The 9,188-nt window shown below is 51.0% G+C and overlaps 1 long non-coding RNA gene across 1 annotated transcript; it reads right to left on the reverse strand.

The window, feature by feature from the left end:
* Positions 1–2,152: 2,152 nt before the first annotated feature.
* Positions 2,153–6,085, reverse strand: LOC140735755 (uncharacterized). The gene is made up of 3 exons (XR_012100805.1): positions 5,881–6,085; positions 4,909–5,018; positions 2,153–2,568 (listed from the first exon to the last, which is right to left on the reverse strand). It is a non-coding gene; the product is annotated as an uncharacterized lncRNA (long non-coding RNA).
* Positions 6,086–9,188: the final 3,103 nt, after the last annotated feature.

Below are 9,188 nucleotides of genomic sequence, written 5' to 3' on the forward strand. Positions count from 1 at the left end.
ACCAATACCCATGCACTGCACTCTCTTGCCCTAGGTGTCAAGTATGCAACCCACCACCTTTTCAGGCTGCATTTTCCAGACTAGTGTGTGGCAGAGGGTTTGAGGTAGAACCCCACCTGAGATTGTCCATCTTGGCCAGGCCCAGAAGGACAGTGTGCTACAGATCTGCTAACCTCAGCTAACAGCACAGGAAAGCCAGGCGTGAGATTTATCAACAGGTTGAATGGCATCGCAACAACCTTGCACGACATCAGTAAGACCACGGAAATGATTGTAGACTTCAGCAGGGAGAAGTTGGGAGAACACACAACAGCCCTTATTGTCTCAGCACTAACAGCACATGGGCACTAACCTCCCCACCAAGGACGTCTTCAATGGGTGAGGCCTCAAGAAGGACCTTCATCACCCAACAATTCCCTCTCCTTATTACTACCATCAAGGAGGAAGTACAAGAACCTGAAGATCCATACTCAACGTTCAATGAACAGCTTCTTCCTCCCTGCCATCAGATTTCTGAATGGACAATGAACCCATGTAAAATACCTCACTTTTTACACTACCTGTTTATTCTTGTAATTTACAATATTTTTAATGTATTGCACTGTACTGCCGTCACAAAACTAGATCCAACATACTACATCAGTGATAATAAATCTGATTGTACTCTCAGAAGGCAACTAGATAACAGATGCACAATTAACTCCCCAAAACAGTTATCATCAGTACTTTAAACAATGTTGATTTAAGATTAGATTTTAAAGCCATTTGAGGATGTCCCGTTGAAAGCAGCTGTAGCATTCTTCCCATCCATCTCCAGTTGTTGGGCATTTCTCTTATTCTGCACCTGTCCCACTCCTGACTCGGTCTAGAGTCCCCACAAGTCAAAGTCTTCAAGTGATGGATCACTTCTTCAATCTTCAGCCATCGAGTTCCAGCAGCTCACCACCACTGCACCTCACCTCTAACCCAGGGCTTTATCGTATGGTCTTTCACAAGGCTCACCAGATTGCCATGGATCGTGAGACTGAGGTGAATCCCTCCCAATCTCTCAGCGCCTGGAATGCAAACCTCCCTTAGTCAGGGCAATGGCGATGACACTAAGCCCCCACTGAATAGGTGAGGAACTCCTGTGCACAGGTCCACTGGGACTGATTGCCAGGGCTGCAGATGAGGATGAGGTTCCAGAGGGAATGCAATCGGGCATAGCGGTTAGCACAACACTTCACCGATTTCCACCACTACGTGCAAGGGTGCTGTACGTTCTCCCCAGTTTCCTCTGGGCACTTTGATTTCCTCCCGCATTTGCAGGGTTAGGGCCAGTGTGTTCTGGGCACGCTATGTTGGCCCCAGCACATCCTCAGTGATGTGGTCACTGATGCAAAACTAAACATTAACTGTATGTTTTTGATGTAACTTGCGACAAACGAAGCTAATTTCTCTAATCTCTACAACAGTAGCCAATGTACAGCGGACAGCCTCGCCCCACAGAAGATGGAATGGCAGAGTGGAACGTGGAGGGGGATACATTGGGCCCCACACTGATTCCAATGATAGGGATATGTTTCCGTGAAAAATCCCCGTGAATACGGACACATTGGTCCTACAGTGATCAACACTGAACCCCATGGACACAATGGATGCTTCCAATAGTGGGAGAGTCTAGGACCAGAGGCCACAGCCTCGGAATACATCCCTTTAGAACAGAAATCAGAGGGAATTTCTTCAGCCAGAAGTCAATGAATCTGTGGAACTTATTGCTATAGATGTCTGCGGAGGCCGAGTGATTGGGTGTATTTAAGAGGGAGGTTGTTAGGTTTTGATTAGCCAGGGCGTCAAAGGTTATGGGGAGAAGGCAGGAGAACGGGGGTGAGAGCTAGAATAAAACAGACACGATGGAATGGCGGAGCAGACTCAATGGGCCAAGTGGCCTAATTCTATTCCTATGTTTTATGATCTTAATGTGGCAAAAGTCCCCTACAAAGCCAGTCACAAAACCCACCAGCTTCACTAACTCCTTTATAGGAGGAGGTGCCTGGCCTGGCCTAGACTTGACTGAAGCCACAGCAAGCGGTATAGTTCAGGGGTAATTAGGGATGTGCATTAAACGCTGGCAACACCTACATTCAGTCAACAGGGCTGCGGCAGACAGAAAGAGATATCACTCCGTTTATTTAAGTAGTAAGAGAGAGCTGACAGATAGACACTCAACATCAGGTTAAAGGAAAGCCTGCAAGCTGTTCGGGGGGGTTTGGTTTCAGCTGGTTTCGTCCGCAGCTTCACAAGTCCGACGATGTTTCTCCGTGCCCGCCAGCACTCCAGCAGAGCACACAGCGGAACCTGTCATGGCTTAGGAGGGACCGGCCAGTGTACCTCCCCAGTGCAGAATCCAAAGCTTGGGAATGAAAAGAGTTACAATCTTCAGACGGGACCAGCCGGAAGGTCTGGATGGGGGGGGGAAGCACCAGAATACATCTGGAATCATTTCCTGGGCTGATTCAGGGTAGGCGGTGTCTGAAACATCAGTGTGCGATGCTTTATTAACTTGTGTGTATTTTCCATCCAGAAGCACTGTGAAAACAAAAATAAAATAGTGATTCAGTGAACGGCTGATGCTCTTCCTCAAAGCAACATTACCACTTTGCCCTCGTACTCCTTGTGCACAGAAATCTGTCTACCTCTCACTTAAATGTATTCATCCTCTTGGCCTTCCACAGTTGATATTCCACACGTTCGCCACCCTTTTGAAGCAACTCTTCTCATCAGGGAGGAGGGACAGGAGCCTGAAGACACACACTCAGTGTTCTAGGAACAGCTTCTTCCTCTCCACCATCAGATTTCTGAATGGTCCAAGAACACATGAACTACTCATTATTTTGCTAATCACAAGAGGTTCTGCAGATGCTTGACATCCGTCTTTCTCGAAGGACAATCACCATCACAAGCCTGGGGGGGAAGGTATGGAGATCCTGAGATGCCCAGTTGTTAAGATTCCACTCTCAGCCTCACCAGTGTGGCCCAAAGGAAAGTTTGCGAAGCGATACGTTTGGCATCAGCTCAGCTGCAGGAGCTGCCGGAAGGACGTTCAATGACGTCCAGCCGCCCGAGGGTCTCCACTCCGGATCTGTTGTCTGGGTTTACTCCCGTAGCCTTCGTCTTTCCCGGGGCTGCCCACTTACCCATAGCTGGGGATCTGGTTCATGAGCACCAGGGCGTGCCCACACACTAGTGGGCCTACGTGCTACGTGTGCAGGGGCCAGACCTCCTCCCTGTCCTCTGTAGTTCAGCCTGAGTCCGAAAGTCTGTGTCGTCATCAAGGAGGCACTACACGAGGCTTGCTGTTGGAGAGGTGATGTACCGGCAGGGAGGGACCTACACGTTCAGCTGTCCTTTCGCGAGAGTGCTAGCCCGCGGTGGAAGCTGAAAGTGAGAGCGACAAGCACTACCCACTGCACCCATCCCAACAACCATTTCAACACCCAGAGTAATACAAGTACTCTGGAGGAACTCAGCAAGTCAGGCAGCATCCATAGAGAGGAATAAACAGTGAACAGTCTCAGCCCGAAATATTTATTCCAGTCTGCCTAATCTGCTGAGTTCTTCCAGCATTTTGAGAATCACTATTGTGCTTTCTCTCTCCACTCGTTTATTTTTAAAATATTTCTTATTGTAACACAGTGATTTTTTAATGTACTCCACAGCTACCGTTAATCTACAAATTTTACGACATACGTCAGGGACAATAAACCTTATTCTGAGGATAATGATGCAAGAAGGTCAGCATTTAGTGTCCTATCCCTGTGGTTTGTGGGGGTTAGAGATCTCCCACAGGTCAAAGCACAGCAGATTTCCTATCGCTGGAGACCATGAAGGAACCAGGGGTTCCTGGATCAAGGTTTCACAGTCATTAATACCAGCATTTTATTTGAGATCTACTTACTGCAATAAAATTAAATTCCCCAGCTACTATTGGATTTGAACTAAAGTCTCTAGATCAATATCTGTAGATATACCTCCAGTAGTTTAAGGTTCTTTAAGGTTTTTGTAGCAGGTGGTGGGGGGAATAAGCTCCCACCATCAATAGATACTTCCAATGGTGTGCGCCTCAAATAGCCTCTGCCAACCAAGTCCAGCTCCTGGCCTTCACGTGTGGTTTAGCTACTAAGCCCGGCGGAGTAGTTTCTACTGACTGATGGGGCAAAGATTTGTTACAGGCGCCTTAAAACCAGTCGCTTCGGGCAGATGGGATTCATCAGCCGTGGTTGGCACTCCATCTAGAAGGAAAACTCTGATCGCAAACCTCCGCTGCCTTACGACTATACCCACTCACAGGGAAGGGAGTATACCCGGAAGGAAAAATCTGGAGCTGGAGTCCCGAAGGCAGACCTACATTGAATTAAACACTGACTGGCAACTCCTGTGACATTTCTGGTACCAAACTGTGTCAGCCTCTGCCGTTCCTTTGAGTTCATCAAACACGTGGAGAGCGGAGCTTGCTACATGGGCAACAGCTTGCTCTCCATATTGTACTGCCCAGGCACGTGTATCTAGTCATCTAGGATGCAATATCGATGGTGAACTCTGTCTAACAGAGGCCCTCACACCCTCGCTGCACCCCAAACCAACGTTCCTCATTTACTGCCTGTGGTACTTTGCATGCTGGACCGAGAGGCACAGCCTCACTATTCCTTTACGAAGCTCTTTAATTACCTTCACCTCAATCCCTGGTCTGGTATACGTCTCTAAGGACTACTGGGAAGTTTGAGGCTGACAGGGAGACAGACAGAGACGCAGAGAGATCGTAAACATTGAGAAAGCAGCAATGCCATTGATTCTGACAGTAGTATCCTGTTGGATTTCACTGGCCGAATCTTCCCCCGTGCCCACTTTCCCCGGATACCCATCTCTTACCATCAGTTTGTTGACACGGAGGAGAGAGACCTGGAACTCGGTGACCTTCTGCAGATTCTCTTGGAACCTCACCAACTGGGCGTTGAGCTCCTCGACAGCCTCAGCCAGCTCTGCAAAAACACAGGAGGCCGTTAGAAGAGACTTGGCGGGGGGGGGGGGGGGGAGGTAGGGGTGGATGGTGTCACTCAGGGCCAAGGTAAGTGGGGGGCTAGGGCAGGTCTTGAGGGAGCAAGTGGGAGTGCAAGAGGCTAGATGTGAGGAGAGGGGAACTTGGGAAGAGGGAAGGTGAGGTGAACAGGGGAGGGGAGGTGAAGAAGAGGGAAGGTGAGAGGGAGGGGTGGGGTGTAGTGGAGGGGGAGGGGAAGGAGAGGTGGAGTGGTGTAGTGGAGGGGAGGGGGAGGGGAGGTGAAGAAGAGGGAAGGTGAGGGGGAGGGGTGGGGTGTAGTGGAGGGGAAGGGGAGGGGGAGGGGAGGTGAAGAAGAGGGAAGGTGAGGGGGAGGGGTGGGGTGTAGTGGAGGGGAGGGGGAGGGGAGGTGAAGGTTAAGGAAGGGGAGGGTGGGAAGTGGAAGGAGGAGAAGGTAAATATGTGGTGGGTCGGCGGGAGGGGAGGTGCCGGGTGCCGGGACCCGGGAAGGCTGAGGGGTAGGGGTGGGGTGTAGTGGAGGGGAGGTGGAGTGGTGTAGTGGAGGGGAGGTGCAGAAGAGGGAAGTTGAGGGGGAGGGGTGGGGTGGAGGGGAGGTGAAGAAGAGGGAAGGTGAGGGGGAGGGGTGGGGTGTAGTGGAGGGAAGGGGGAGGGGAGGTGAAGGTTAAGGAAGGGGAGGGTGGGAAGTGGAAGGAGGAGAAGGTAAATATGTGGTGGGTCGGCGGGAGGGGAGGTGCTGGGTGCCGGGACCCGGGAAGGCTGAGGGGTAGGGGTGGGGGCCCGGGCCCGGACCCGGGGGGAGTTCAGGTGCAGCCCCGCTTTTCCCGCACCTCTCGCTTCCGACATGGCAGCCGGTGTCCCACTAGACCCAGCCTCCGACTCCCGCCTTCATCGGGCGGAAGGAGGCCGAGCAGCCGGTCGGTGGGAGGAGCCGCGGAGTTGCTCAACTCCAGTTGCCGTGAATTAACCACTTTGAACCCGAGGATATACAGTACAACACAGTTCATTCACGGCACAGGAACAGGCCCCTCAGCCTGTGGCAATCACAATGCCAAATTAAATTAAACCGCTTCCGACGGCACAATATCGGGAAAAGCTGCAGAAACGAGCAAACTCAGCCAGCTCCATCATGGGCACCAACCTCCCCAGCACCCAGGGCACTTTCAAAAGGCAGAGCCTCAAGAAGGCGTCATCCCTCTCTTTTTGCACTATTTATAGATATTTGTATATTTTAAAATATTTTATATGCAGTAATTTTTACAGTTTTTTTTTTACCACGTATTGTACTGTACTGCTGCCGCAAAACAACAAATTTTACGACATATGCCTGTGATATTAAACCCGATCCTGGTTCTATGATCGTTATCCATCCATCCCTTGCATATTCATGCGTCTGTGTGAAACCCTCTCCCACTGTCACAGTCCTGTGCAAAAGTCCTAGCATGTAAAAAAAATTCTATAAAACAAAGCAACACACACAAAATGCTGTTGGAACGCAGCAGGCCAGGCAGCATCTATAAGGAGAAGCACTGTCCACGTTTCTGGCCGAGACCCTTCGTCAGGACTAACTGAAAGGAAAGTCCTGCACCAGCATTTTGTGTGTGTTGCTTGAATTTCTGAAAGCAAAAGTGCTTTCAGAAAGAATTCTGAAAAGTTCCTGAAACTTCCTGAAAGTTTCCAAACATCAAAAATTACCATAAAGAGCAGTAAAAAAGAACGAAATCGGATCAATATTTAGTGTGACCACAAAAAACTTTTAAAAGTACATCAATTTTCTTAGCTGTGCTGCTGTGCAAATTTTATTTGAAAACAATCGGCTGGTGGGTGGTTCCAAGTATCTTGGAGAACTTGCCACAGTTTTACTGCAGACTTTGTGGTCCAGCTTGCTTCCGTCTCCCGGGGTGGTGCCAGAAAACCTGGACGATGTTGTGATCAGGCTTTTGAGCAGCCAACCCATCGGAAACCAGATTTTAAAAACAAGGTGCCTGACATTTTTGCACAGTACTGAAGCCACTTCTACCACTATCCCAGGCACTGAAGCAACATGCCCTGCACATCCCCTTTAAACACACACACACACACACACACACACACACACACACACTCACACACACACACACACACACACACACACTCACACTCACACTCACACACACACACACACACACACTCACACTCACACTCACACACACACTCACACTCACACACACACACACACACACACACACACTCACACACACACACACACTCACACACACACACACACACACACACACTCACACTCACACACACACACACACACACACACACTCACACACACACACACACACACACACACACACACACTCACACTCCTCCAGTATCCTTCCCCCTGCCCCTATCAAGTTCAAGTTTATTGTCATCTGACTGTACACATATAAAACAAACAAAACAGCGTTCCTCTAGATCACGGTTTACCCACAATGTATTTCTCATGCAAAGCACATTAAGTAAAATATTCCCACAAATAAGTTAATACAATAGCATTCAATCCCATTGCAGTGGTCAATGGGATTGTGGAGAGGGTGGTAGGGATCCTCAACAATACTTTGGGCCATTTCCTTTGATCCTTTCTGTTATCAGGACTTGCCTTGCCTGGATTAATCCTCCTCTCAAACAGAACTTTCCATCAAAACCTGCTAGCTTACACCCTGAAAGAAGCAGAGCCGGTTACATAGCAGCCAGGGGTTCAACAAGGCCACAGGTACGGTCCTGTCCCACAGTCTCCGTGTTCAGGTACGGTCCCGTCCTACAGTCTCTGTGTTCAGGTCCCGACCCACAGTCTCTGTGTTCAGATACGGTCCTGTCCCACAGTCTCCGTGTTCAGGTACGGTCCCGTCCCACAGTCTCCGTGTTCAGGTCCCGACCCACAGTCTCCGTGTTCAGGTCCCGACCCACAGTCTCTGTGTTCAGATACGGTCCTGTCCCACAGTCTCCGTGTTCAGGTACGGTCCCGTCCCACAGTCTCCGTGTTCAGGTCCCGACCCACAGTCTCTGTGTTCAGATACGGTCCTGTCCCACAGTCTCCGTGTTCAGGTACGGTCCCGTCCCACAGTCTCTGTGTTCAGGTCCCGACCCACAGTCTCTGTGTTCAGATACGGTCCTGTCCCACAGTCTCCGTGTTCAGGTACGGTCCCGTCCCACAGTCTCCGTGTTCAGGTCCCGACCCACAGTCTCCGTGTTCAGGTCCGTTCCCACAGTCTCCGTGTTCAGGTCCCGACCCACAGTCTCCGTGTTCAGGTCCCGTCCCACAGTCTCCGTGTTCAGGTACAGTCCCACAGTCTCCGTGTTCAGGTCCCGTCCCACAGTCTCCGTGTTCAGGTACAGTCCCACAGTCTCTGTGTTCAGGTCCCGACCCACAGTCTCCGTGTTCAGGTCCCGACCCACAGTCTCTGTGTTCAGATACGGTCCTGTCCCACAGTCTCCGTGTTCAGGTACGGTCCCGTCCCACAGTCTCCGTGTTCAGGTCCCGACCCACAGTCTCCGTGTTCAGGTCCCGACCCACAGTCTCTGTGTTCAGATACGGTCCTGTCCCACAGTCTCCGTGTTCAGGTACGGTCCCGTCCCACAGTCTCCGTGTTCAGGTCCCGACCCACAGTCTCTGTGTTCAGATACGGTCCTGTCCCACAGTCTCCGTGTTCAGGTACGGTCCCGTCCCACAGTCTCTGTGTTCAGGTCCCGACCCACAGTCTCTGTGTTCAGATACGGTCCTGTCCCACAGTCTCCGTGTTCAGGTACGGTCCCGTCCCACAGTCTCCGTGTTCAGGTCCCGACCCACAGTCTCCGTGTTCAGGTCCGTTCCCACAGTCTCCGTGTTCAGGTCCTGACCCACAGTCTCCGTGTTCAGGTCCCGTCCCACAGTCTCCGTATTCAGGTACAGTCCCACAGTCTCCGTGTTCAGGTCCCGTCCCACAGTCTCCGTGTTCAGGTACAGTCCCACAGTCTCTGTGTTCAGGTCCCGACCCACAGTCTCCGTGTTCAGGTCCCGTCCCACAGTCTCCGTGTTCAGGTACAGTCCCACAGTCTCTGTGTTCAGGTCCCGTCCCACAGTCTCTGTGTTCAGGTCCCGACCCACAGTCTCTGTGTTCAGGTACAGTCC

Source organism: Hemitrygon akajei, chromosome 11 (assembly GCF_048418815.1).
Source record: "Hemitrygon akajei chromosome 11, sHemAka1.3, whole genome shotgun sequence".
NCBI lineage: Eukaryota > Metazoa > Chordata > Chondrichthyes > Myliobatiformes > Dasyatidae > Hemitrygon > Hemitrygon akajei.